Here is a 14,022-nt window from a genome sequence, read left to right on the forward strand (position 1 = left end):
AGTCACATTGTGTCTAGAAGACAGTATTTAATAGTACTCCTCTCCATTCTCTAGTTCTTCCACTCTTATTTCTGCCTCCCTTTCAGAGATATTCGTTGAGACCTGGAGCTGGGGGCATTAATATCGATGTGTTGTTCAGGACTGAGTACTCAGTTTCATATTCTCAGCAATTTATCCAGTTATGCCCCTCTCTACTGATTGCTGTCCACTGCAAAAGGAAGCTTCTCTGACATGTAACTTTTCATTCTCCCTCTTCCCATATCCCCTATCAAATATTAATCTACTTCTGCATATATGAACTTAACTATCTGTACATTTTTATAAATGTAATTCTATATAATTTATATATACATATTGTCTTTATGACTATTTTATTTCACTTACAATCCTTTTTATGATCTACCCATGTTGGAAACATAAATATTCCACTTTTTATATGCAATATATGTATCAATACTTCATTCTTTTTATTGCTAAATAGCAATTTTTAGCATCTGATGGGCAACACTAAATAATCATTATGTGACACCACATTTTTCTTGTTTTGATCACTATTTGAATTATTTCTAACATTGGTTGTTACAGAATAAAGATCTATAGAAGTTCGTGTTGAAGTATTTTTATAGAAATATTTCTAATCTCTGAAAAAAATTGTTATGCTATCTAACAGTTCTGTATTTGACTTTTTCATGCATTACTGAACTCCAGTGTTTTAAGATTATATTGTTTTATTTTAGGTGTATAAATATTTATTCTGCATGTGTGACTGTGCTCCATGTGCATGTCAGGTACCTGAGGAAGTCAGAAGAGAACTACAGATCTCTAAGAACTAGACTTGTGGTTGGTTGTTAGTCATCACTTGGGTTTTTGGAATTGAGCTCAGGGTCTTTGCAAATGCAGCAACTTCTGTTCACTTCTGACTCTTCTCTCAAGTTCCCAGTCTCTGTTTCAAAGTGATTGTGTATATTGCATTATTTCTATCAGTATTTGAGTTTTCCAATTCCTCCCCATTCTAGCAGATGCCTATTGCAGCCTTTTAAATTCTAACCATCATAGTGGGTGTGAAATGTCATTTCACTACTGTTTTCATTTGCATTTTGTAACCATAACAATATTAAATGTCTTTCAGGCATCTGTTGGTCAATTTATATCATCACTAGGGAAGGTACTTTGTTTGTTTGCTTGTGTTTTAATTGGGCTATTTGCCACTTGCCTTTTTATTAACACATAATTGTTGTACATATCTTCTAAGTACAATATAATACTTACATATACACATTCACTTTATATTTACCTAGCCAGAAATCATACATTTTATGATTTGTCTTTTCAGCTTTTAAACCTGAAATTATTCATATCATACAAAGTTAGGATGAGCTGTAACCACTTCACTGTCCCATGAACACTAGAACTTGATATTTCAGCTATGTTTCAGTATCCATTATCCATCCTCCATCTAAATGACCATTAAATCTTGTACCTTCATCATACATTCATTTAGGTTTTCATGAACATTTTACTAATGTTGAGGATTAAAACACTAACATACATTTCAGAGCACATGCTAATATTTTAATTTCACTAAGATGAATTAACTGTAAATATTGTGGAGTATCATGTAACATTTCCATCTGTTCATACAACATGCACTGATCAACTCCAAGCCACTTCACTCTTCTTAATACCCAAAAGTTGGAAGGGTTCTTTAGTGATCTGTATTTTAGATTCTACATATTTCAAAATCTGCAGTGCTTATATTTATGTGTCTTGATTATTTGTATTACTACAATGACCTCCAGTTCTATCCACTTCACTGAAAATAGCAGGGTTTCATAACTTTTATGGTTGAATAATACTCTGTTGTGCATATATTTCACATTTTATTTATACATACATGTGCTCATGAGCACTTAGGCTTCTTCCACCTATTAACTATTGTGGATAATGAGGCAATAAACATGAGAATGCAGATGTTTTTTGACAGTTTTATTTCAATTCCTTTTATTACACACCCAGTTGTAGAACTGCAGAACCATATAGAAGTTGTGTTTTGTTTTCACCTCTCTCTCCCTTACTTCCCTTCTCCTTTCTTCTGTCCCTTCATTCCTTTGCTCTGGGGAATGAATCTAGTAAATGTATTTCATTAGAAGTACAGTATGAAGAATAATCAGAAAGAGAGTGTTGCATGGCTGTAAAAACAAAGTCTGAATCCTTCTCATACCATTTACCACCTCTGTTACTTTAGGCAGATTATAAAGTTTCTCTGGACAACAGATGCTGTTTTTTATTTTTATAGAGAACAACCTAAAATGGGCATGAAATGAGACTTCATTTGCAATGTTACTAGTAAAATAATGTGATAACAATCTAATCATTCCTTATGGAATTAGAGGGAACCATGCTACTGCCCATTTAGTACCTCTCTTTCCATTTTTTACTTATATTATACTAATTGGACTTTTACATACAAATTCCATTCATTTTGACAGATATTTTTGGCTTCTACTTTTTGACAGATAAGGTACCAAATTTTGAAAATACAAATGACATTTCCTCCCTCGTATTTTTCACAATGTAGTATAACAAACAATCAAAATCTTCCATGCAGCTGGGTGATTGCTTTGGCACATCCAGGATGCTACAAATGAATATAACTCAGTCATTGAAGCTTGGCCAGAGAGAAAAAGATTCAGGGACAACTTCTTGAAGCACATTTTCCAAAGAAAAATAATAATTCTCTTAAATTTGAAGTTTCAGAAAACCAGAAATTCCTTACCCTTAAACATAAGAGTGGCTGGTCACAGACAGTACACTAAACCTTTCATAAACACATGTAGCATCTCTTCCAACATAGTCCACCAAGCAAAGGTCTTATTGGATTCATTCTGTAGAATGAGCATATTCACTGCAGTTACAAACATGGTGATTTAAGTCTAAAGCATTAAAGAGCTACATTATGTAGTTTGGTAGTTATTCTTGGGACAGTAGCTGAGGTGGAAATAGGAAAAGCAGCTTTAAAATTTGAAAATGTTTGGGGCTGAAGTTATGACTCAGTGGTTAAGAGCCCTTGTTGCTCTTCCAAACAACAGAGTTTGTTTCCCAGCATACAGGTCATAAATCAAGTTTCAAAGGACCTGATGTCCTCTTTGACCTCAATGAGAATCTACACACACATACAAATTACAATAATACAAATACTTATCTCACCACCAATGATTTAAATAGAAATCTTTAGAGATGAAACCCAGATAATTGTCAGTAAGTGCTCTCCATGTAATTCAAATGCAAAATGAATGTTGAAATCAAAGATGGTGCATAGACAGATTTCCCATCACACATGTTCTCCTTGTGGCTCAGCTAACAAATTCTAATGAGCCATTTTATATTTCTTGTCCTTAATTTCCCTGTCTGCATTAGGAAATGACCTCTAAGGTTTCACATTCTCGTACCATGGATTCCTCTCTGGGCAGTATTTTTCCTGCTCATTTACTGCAGTACACATTTTGGTATTTTGATTGTTGTATTGTTTCTTTATCCAAGCATATGGTCATTCTCAAATTGATTTATACTGTGGAAGAAAATTAATGTTCTCAAGGAAAAATGTTTGGTTAAAGCCAATTTTTCAAAGATGTGTGTGATGAAATCAAATATAATAACACTTCAGAGAATAGTACTTTATTTATTGAGAAAATCCAGATTGTGATGTATTGGAAGAAGTTATTCTCCAAGGGGTTATGCACAAGATGGACAAGACTTAGAACATGCAGGCTTCCATCCTATTTACAACCTAGTCTACGTGGAATGCATTCTTCTCTGATCACAAGCATGCTTTATGGTTATTATTCTGGAAAGGTGAACTGATTGGGAGGATTTTCTGGTTTGTATCAACTTTAGGTATTCATCTTCCAATATATATTCCAAATAAAAGCACATATTATAATAGTGCCTGGAATTTTTAATGGAAATTACTGATGTTGACAATATTTGCTGTGCAGAAATTAAGGCTTTTTAAAGTGGAAGTTCTGTGGTCTACAAAATGCTATTTTTAAGAATACACATCTGTGCTACAAGTTTTTGAATCATCTGATCATCTCTCAAGCATTCCCAAGGAAAATATATAGTTGCTGAGTCAGATGGCTTGCCAATTGTTCCAGTCCTTGGGGTCAATTAGCAAGGTTGCACATAGAATTTCATCTAATGATAGCAGAAAGAAAACATGGTTTGGGAAAATAGCATGACTGAAAAGAAAGCAGAACTCGAAACAGTCAAACAAATATACTAACAGGTGAACTGAAGTCCAAGACAAGTGAGGATGGGGAATACTGGCTTCTCAATGAGCTCATACATTTCCAGATGCAGATAAATTGGTTCCAAGACTGAGACAATGACTTATGGAGTATGAATGACTGGTTGAGGTACTGGAAGTCATGGGAAGGTTATAAGTCAGAAGTGGAGATTTAATGAGAAGTCATTTCCTCATCCAAGCAGCCCCCTCCCAATTCATATTTGTATATACTTAGGACAAATGTATACAGAATATATAGATGAAAAATAATAAGCATGAACTTTGCCATGAGATTGTCTCAGCTATATAATTGAAAGGTATAAAATATTACTTTGTTTTCTGAAATACTACTTTCTTAATTGTAAAAGCAAAATACCAGTCTAGTAGTATTATGATGGAGGAATGTCTATATGTTACTTTCATTATTAATAAAGAAACTGCCTTGGCCCTTTAAGAGACAGAAAATTAGGTAGGCGGAGTAGACAGAACAGAATTGTGGGAGAAAGGAAACAGAATTGGGGAGACACTTAAGGCAGTCACCATAGTGAGTCACCATGCCTCTCCTCTCTGAGATAGATGCAGGTTAAGATCTCTCCTGGTAAGCGACCACCTCGTGGTGCTATACGGATTATTAAATATGGGTTAATTAGCCAATAAGAGGCTGAAACTAATGGGCCAGGCAGTATTTAAAAGAATACAGTTTCCATGTAATTATTTTGGGTAAAACTAGCCAGGCGGCGGGACATAGCCCACCGCTCCATCTACAGTATTATTGTGAACATAAATGATAATACATAAAAAGGTGTAGAATGCATCTTGATGAATCCTATGTATTTAATAGTTGATAGTTTCTCTATTGTTGGTTTTTGTGTTAACTTCTTTAATTCCTTTTTCTGAGTTACTGGGAGAGCTCTGAAGAATAATATTTTGTAAATAGAAAAGTATAAATAAAATTGATAACCATGTTGATTCATTTTGAGCTGACTTACACAGACTTTTGAAATTTCTTGGTTATACAGTTAAGGTAATAATTTTTTTAAAAAATATTTATTTATTTATTTTCTGTCTGTGTATGTCTGCAGGCCAGAAGAGGGCACCAGACCCCATTACAGATGGTTGTGAGCCACGATGTGGTTGCCGGGAATTGAATTCAGGACCTCCGGAAGAGCAGACAGTGCTCTTCGCTCCAGCCCCCTAAGGTAATAATTTTTACCTTCGAGAAGAAGATGCCTTGAAAGAGGCATCTAAAAAGTTGTACCAAATTCGTGAATGCTTATATTTTTCACTGCAGCCAGAAAACCCCTATGTAATTTAAAGGACATTTACTCGTTGTATTGTTGCATCTTTCTAATCTTGCATCCTCTCTACCATCATATTTGGTATTGGACAAGAAACATTACACTTGTTTGTTTTTCGTACTTTTGGGCAGTCCTCAATAATAATGTGTTTATATTCTGAAAGATAAATTGAGAGGAATAATGAAAGGAAGGTGCAAATTATTATTTACAGTTAGTTTTTTTTGAAGATACTAGAAGGCACAGAGATCCCAATGGCATACAACAAGAAGAGCGCTCAAAGCTCAAAACTGTAATATATTTTGGTTTTGCCCCTAAGATTTAACTTGTGGGTTTTGGAACATAAAACCACTTACTTCTCTGTGTACTATTCTGAGACCCTCATAGTAGGAGAGAACTAACTTCCACATGATGTTCTCTGACTTGCACATTCACTGTGGCAAAGAAATACACCTACAACAACAATAATAATAAATAAAAATAAAAGTAAAATGTACATTGCATTCTTGAATAAATAATGAGCATAATTTTATAATCTCATAAGACAAATTACAATAATAATAATCTGATACTCAAAAACTTACAGTATATGTGCAAATAGTTACATCATGGCTTCCATGACTTGAAGCCCTAGTTAGTTACTAAAGTTAGTAAACTCTCAACATACATTAAAGTACAAGTCCAGTTGATATATCATCATTACTACCCTTTCACCTAAAGATCAGTGAGCATCATGGACAAAAGATGGAAAGATAGATAATAGCCAGAGGACCAGGATGTTCTGGGAGACTGTATCTTTCAGATATGATTGGGAAGCGGCACTAACAAAATCACTATCTGGCTTCTTGAACAAAACCTGAAACATGACAACAGCAGTTGGCATTACAACATAGATGAAGGAAATTTGTTTACCCCCTAGATTAATAGCTACAGGACATTAGTGACTACAGAGAGAGGGATAATACATGTTTCTAAGGGATGAGGCCCCTTATTGGTTATTCGGTACTAATGGTCAGTTGTAAAAATACATATGAACTAACTGGACTCAGTGGGTTGTATTTATATCTTGGTTACCTTTTTATAGTTATAAATAACAGTAATAATTGAAAAAATAAATATAAAAGGGAGTTGGGTGTGAAACAGGATGGGTTAGAGGGAGTAGAAAAATGTTGTAAATACGGTACATATAAATGAAACTAAATTTTTGACAAAGATTATGTATATATAAATGTTACCTTTAAGGAAAAATTATGAGTATTGGCAATATAGGTAAGTTTCATCTGCTGTAGGGGATGTAAAACAAACTATCTGGAATATTACTTGCATACATTTGAAATAAAATGATAAGGATCTGGCATTCCTACTTTGAAAAAGAAAATCATCTACTGTTAGCCTTCTTAGGAGCTGGTCTTATAAAATATTAGTTAATAACTCTGAATCTCACTATACTTATTTCTTTCAGTTCTGGATGCAAAATCAAAGTGCCACAGACAGCATGGATTATATACAATGTAATTTGCTGCTCAAACTCTGACCGATAGAAGTCTGAGTGCAGGGTGTCAGCACTGTCAGGTTCAAATGGTAATGTGTCCTGGGGTACAGGATGCCCCTGTGTCCTTATAGGGAAAAAGGACAAGAAACATGTTTGGGGTCCCTAATGTAACTTCAGAATATGGGGAATTCTGAAGGCTATCTCTCAGTACTGTCACTTTCAGGATCAAGATTTCAGTAGATAAAGTGTAAGAGGACACAAAGTCCAGTTCATAACACAGGAATTTGTAACTAATCTTTATGTTCCCTGTTAACAATTATACTAGTCTTTAATTCTATATTATATGTGTATAGTGGAATAATTCTACAATGTAACTGTGTAAGTGGTATGCGGTTACATGTGTTTAAAAGTCAAAGCTTTGTTGTAAAGATAAGATTGGCTGTGTCCCACCACCTAGCTAGCTTTACCCAAAATAATTACACGGAAACTGTACTCTTTTAAACACTGCTTGGCCCATTAACTTCAGCCTCTTACTGGCTAACTCTCACATTTTGATTAACCCATATTTAGTAATGTGTGTAGCACCATGAGGGGTTGCTTACCGGGAAGATTCTAGCCTACATCCATCTTGGGTCGGAGCTTCATTGCATCTGACTCACTTCCCTTCTTCCCAGCATTCTGTTCTATCTACTCTACCAACTTATGTTCTAACCTATCAGGCCAAGCAGTTTTCTTTATTAATTAACCAATGAAATCAACAGATTGATAGAAGACCCTCCTCCATCATTTCCCCTTTTTCTGTTTAAACAAAAGAGAAAGGCTTTAACATAGTAAATTACATGTAACAAAACAGTTATCAAGCAAGAATTACAGTTACAATATTTATATCTATTTTATCCTTTATCATAACTAAGTAAAGCTATAACTATCTATTTATTCTTCAATTCCATCAAAGACTCCAGAAGGATATAATACTACCTAAGTAAACAAGAAATATGCAACTTTCAAACTCTAGAAATGACAGAGACAACTTGCTGCCTGGACAGTCACCCAAAGTTCCTCTGTACCTTGGGGCATCCATCTTCGGCCTTCAGGCCCATAGTATCCAGCAGACATTTCCATGAAGCAGGAAATTCCAAAGATAGTTCAGTCATTTTCTGTTGTGTCCTGCAGAATGTCTCACAGACTCTTTCATGAATCAGGAACCCTGAAATACCATCTCACCTTTAGGCAAGTTCAGCAGTCCTCCCTCTGTGGGTTCTCTGTGTCCAGTTTATGTAACAGTCCAGGCAAGAGCAGTTTCTTGCCCAAATGGCTAACAAACTCCATAAGGTGCCTCTTCGATGCCCATCTTCCTCTTGAAGTAGCTGGTGCTGCCAGGAGCAGACGTCTCACTGTCATGAAAAACCCTAAGTTATTAAAACATTAAATGCCATATTCTGCAGTCTTTGAAATATATGAAGAATGTCTATCTAACTGAAATATATCTCTAGATATCTAAAAATCTAACTAATATGACTAAAAGCTTGACTATTATTGATGATTATCCATTAACAACCTATATTTCCTAATTATACATTACATTTTTAGAATAAACTACACAATCACAATAGCTTAATCAAGATCAGAAATACATATACATATAGTAAAATTGATCTTAAATTTAAGTCAGTAAGCAAAATCCATATCAATGCAAATTATTCATCTCTATATCATATCCCCCTTTAAATGTAAAAGAACATTTATAAACAATATTTGGGAATATGGGTGCAGTTATTTCTCTCCAAACTGCTTCCTAATGAATGGGGACACTATTAATAAGATCTTTCATGGTGTAACCTGTCTGCCAGGTTCATCTCAGTCCACAGTTGAGTGAAGTAATTTTTTGAAGATATTCATAGCAACCTTTCAGGAGGGCATGGTCTATCATACCATATTGGGATAGAAACAATCCACAGGGTGTCATCCTCTGTTGAAATAAAAGAAGGAAGTTTTTTCCAAAGCATGATATCCTTAGATCCAAATTCTGAAGTCAAGATACCTTTAGAACATATATGCAGGTTCATCAGCTTAGCAGCCCATACAATGAAGTATCTCTCTGTACTTAGCTCCTTTACAGTCAAAAACTTTAAAGAAAACACAATAATATACATAATCCAGACTCTGTGAATTTTCCATTTTTACGTGGCTCATTTTTACTCTATCACTTTACTTTATTCTGTCTCTTTAAAGACTTTACCCTTTTTTAAAGGCATTAACTTTATTCTCTATATTTTTTCTTTGTCTCCCAAGCCTATGTACACTCATCCAACACTGTGACCCATTTAAAGGTCTTTTATGTCTGAATCTGTCCTATTGTGAATCTGTAATTCTTTACTATCCAGGAGCACTTCTTAAAATGCTAAGCACTTCTTAAAAAGTTAAGTTGCACCATGTAGAGGTAATATGGTACTGCCTGTGTCCTGCCCAGTCTAAACCTTAACTGCGCTTTTATTATGGTAATTACAATAGATCCTGCCTGAGATCAGCACAGTTCAGCAAGGTGGAGGCTCCTGCGGAGCTGCTCCTGCCTCAGTCATTTGGTGCCCCTGAGCCGCACACAGTTCCAGGCACACAGCAGTCCACATTGGAGCCACACTCGGCAGTTTAATTCTGAGACTGAGGGTGCAGCACAGAAACTCTTTTCATACAAATTACAGCCAAATCTGATGTGCAGAACACCATGCATCCTGGAAACATCTCTCTGTATGGTGGCAGAAATCCACCATGCTCTCCCTCCTGACCAAATCTAATTCTGCCATCTGCCCAGGCAGGAAGAGCTGAGCCAAGGGCATGGTCTCAGCTACTTTCCTCCCGATCCCTAGCGGGAACACAAACATCCAGTCCTATAAAAGCCATTGAAATGCCTTAAAGCTAGAGTTTGCACTGGCAGCACAGCACCAGGAAGCCGCGTTTTAAAATGACTCAGCTTTTTCCGCTGCCGCTATTGCTGAAACAGGAAATCTCTCTATGGCACATCCTAGCAAACAGCAAAAAGCTGTGTTAAACTCTCTCTCTCCTTTATTTAAAGCCCTCTCAGGTTTTTAAGTGTATTTAGTCACCACATTGGAGAGCCAATCTGTAGATGGAGCTGCAGAGCTGTATCCCACCACCTAGCTAGTTTCCGTGTAATTATTTTGGATAAAGCTAGCCGGGTGGCGGGACACAGCCCGTGGTTCCTTCTACATCAGATGAACATGGACGTCCTTGAATTCTACCTTATTTTCAAGGAAAAGCCTTTGAGTCTTCCTCTTTGAGTAGATTTTTTTGCAGTTTATCACAGAGAACACTGATGGTGTGCAATATTTTTTTCTAAACCTAATTTCTTGAGAGTTTTTGACTTATGAAGATTTGGAATCTGGTCACCTGTTTTCTGCATTTGTCATTAACACAATTATGTGACATTTATCCTTTATCCAGGTAAAATTTGAATCCCATGAATAAATTCCATGTTTATGATAGAGAATATTTTTAATGTTTTGTTGGATATAACATTAGGCATTTTATACCTGGATAAATTAAACCAGAAAAGGAAGTATCTAAACAGGAAAGGAAGAACCAAAATCACATTTGCTGATAATTTAATCTCCTACTCAAAATGATCAAAAATCAATTAAAGTCAAAGGATGCAAAAAGCAACATTCATAAGCAGCATATTTTTATAATCTAACAACAAACTACTTGAAAAAAGAAATTAAGAAGTAATTATATATATATCAAATAAATCAAAACACTATAGAATAAATTTAACAAGACAGTTGAAAGATACGTACACTGAAAATACAAAACTTGATGAAAGAACTTAGAAAAATGAATCAAAAGAAATCCTCTGCTCATGAATTTGGAAAAATTAACATTGTTAACAAGTTACTAAATATTCTAAATAATGTAAAGATTAAATAAAATCCTAATAAAATTCTCATTTTATTCTCCAAATAAATAGACAATCAATCCTAAATATCTTATAGGAGCAAAAAGGCTAAATAGTTGAAGTAATGTTGATCCCCCCCAAACAACCAAACACAATGAGGATATGTCAGTATCAAAATTTAAATAAATTACAATGTTGCAATAATCAAAACAGCATTGTACTAGCATCAAAGCAAGTAGTTAGACTGATGGGGCAGAATGAAACCAAACAATAAACTCATATTCCATATTCAGCTGATTCTCTCTCTCTCTCTCTCTCTCTCTCTCTCTCTCTCTTTATTGGTTTTTCAAGACAGGGTTTCTCTGTCGCTTTGGAATCTGTCCTGGAACTAGGTCTTGTAGACCAGGCTGGCCTTGAACGCACATAGATCAGCTTGCCTCTGCCTCCCTAGTGCTGGGATTAAAGGTGAGTGCCACCACCACCTTTGATTTTTTTCAAATTTACTGCTTTTTTGAGATTATAATACAATTACATCATTCCCCCCCCTTCCCTTTCCTCCCTCCAGATGCTCCTATTACACCTCCTTTCTCTTTTTCAAATCCATGGCCTTCATTTTCATTAATTGTTGTGATTTATATACACAAAAAAACATAGAGCCCACCCCACAGACATTCCTAAATACAATTGTACAAAGGAGCTAATACATATTTTGGAGAAAAAACAGTATCTTAAAGAAATAATGCAGCCGGGCGGTGGTGGCGCATGCCTTTAATCCCAGCACTCGGGAGGCAGAGGCAGGCGGATCTCTGTGAGTTCGAGACCAGCCTGGTCTACAAGAGCTAGTTCCAGGACAGGCTCCAAAGCCGCAGAGAAACCCTGTCTCGAAAAACCAAAAAAAAAAAAAAAAAAAAAAAGAAATAATGCTGTAAATACTGAAAACCCACATGCAGAAGATTAAAAGCTAATAATTATCATTCACTCTTGTTACAGGGAAGTTCAAACTGGATCAAAGACTCCAAATCCCTAAACTACTAAAAATACACATGGGAAGAACATTTCCAAATACTGGTGAAGGCGTTTTCTGGAGAACATGCCAAAGGCATAGGAAACAAAGTAATAATATTATTTAAAATAATACAAAAACAACTATTGCAATTAAAAACAGCCAGATCTGGCTGGACAAATGGCTCAGTAGTTAAGAGCACTGCTTATTTTTCCAAAGGTCCACAGATCAACTCCCAGCAACCACATGGCTCAGAGCCATCTGTAATGAAATATGGTGCCCTCTTTTTGGTCTTAAAGTGTACATGCAAGCAGAACACTATACATCATAAATAAATAAATCTTTCTTTTCTTTTTTATCACTTTATAAATAATACCAATCAAAATTCCTACTTCCTCCCCTTCTCTTACTTCTCTCCCACTCCCCCATCCCCTCCCCCACCCTCTCCAGTCCTAAGAGAGGCAAGTCACCCTGACCTGTGGGAAGTCCAAGGCCCTCCCCCCTACATCCAGGCTTAGGAAGGCATGCATCCAAAAAGAATAGGATCCCCAAAAGCTAGTACATGCAATAGAGACAAATTCCATTGCCATTATCACTGGCCCCTCCATCTGCCCCAAATGTCAGCCACATTCAGAGGGTCCAGTTTGATCACATGTTCTTTCAGTCCAAGTCCAGTTGGATTTGGTGAGCTCCCATTAGTTCGGGCACATTGTCTCGGTGGGTGGACCAGCCCCTCATGGTTCTGACTTCCTTGCTCATATTCTCCCTTCTTCTGCTCTTCAACTGGACCTTGGGATCTCAGTCCAGGGCTCTGATGGGAGTCTCTGTCTCTGTCCCCATCTGTCGCTGGAAGTAAGGTTCCATGGTGATATTCAAGATAGTCATCAGTCTAACTATAGGACAATGCCAATTCAGGCACCCTCTCCTCCACTGCCCAAGGTCCTAGCTGGGGTCATCCCTGTGGACTCCTGGGAACCCTTCCAGAGCCAAGCCTCTTGCCAGCCCCAAAATGGCTCCCTCAGTTAAGATATCTCCGTCCCTGTTCCCATATCCATCCTTCCTCCATCTCAACCATCCCATTCCCCCAAGCTCTCCCCAACCTTCCCCTTCTCCCCTCTTTCTCCTCCACTCCCCTTCCCTCTACCCCAACTGGCTCCCATGCTCCCAACATTTGCCCAGGGATCTTTTCTGCTTCCAATTTCCAGGAGGACCTATATATGTTTTTCTTTGGGTTCACCTTATTATTTAGCTTCTCTGGGATCATGAACTCTAGGCTCAATGTCCTTTGTTTATAGCTAGAATCTGCTAATGAGTGAGTACATACCATATTCATATTTTTGGGTCTGGCTTATCTCACTCAGGATAGTTTAGTGTTTTTCATCGATTTGCATGAAAAATTCAAGATGTCATTGTTTCTTACTGCTGAGTAGTACGCTAATGTGTAGATGTGCACACTTTCTTTATTCATTCTTCAGTTGAGGGGCATCTTTGTTGTTTCCAGGTTCTGGCTATTACAAATAATGCTGCTATGAACATAGTTGAACAAATATATTTATAGTATGATTGGGCATCTTTTGGGTATATTCTCAAGAGTGGTATAGCTGGATTCTGAGGTAGGTTGACTCCCAATTTTCTGAGAAACTGCCACACTGATTTTCAAAGTCCTTGCACAAGTTTGCGTTCCCACCAGCAATGGATGAGTGTTCCTCTTACTGTACATCCTCTCCAGCATAAACTATCATTTGTGTTTTTGAATAGATAAATAAATCTTTAAAATATCCAGATCATTTGACCAGCTACTTCTCAAAAGATTAAGTACAAATAACCAATAAACGTTTGAAAAATCACCCAGTACCATTAACAGACAGGGAAACATTAATGAATGTTTATCAATGCTGCCTCACATCTTCTCTCATGTACAATGACAAAACAAACAAAAAGTAACAGTGAAAATGGGAAGGAAAATGAACTCGTACAATATTGGTTGGAATATAAACTCAGCAAACAACTATAGAAAACAGCACGGAAGTTCCTCAA

The sequence above is a fragment of the Arvicola amphibius genome, chromosome X, assembly GCF_903992535.2.
Source record: "Arvicola amphibius chromosome X, mArvAmp1.2, whole genome shotgun sequence".
NCBI lineage: Eukaryota > Metazoa > Chordata > Mammalia > Rodentia > Cricetidae > Arvicola > Arvicola amphibius.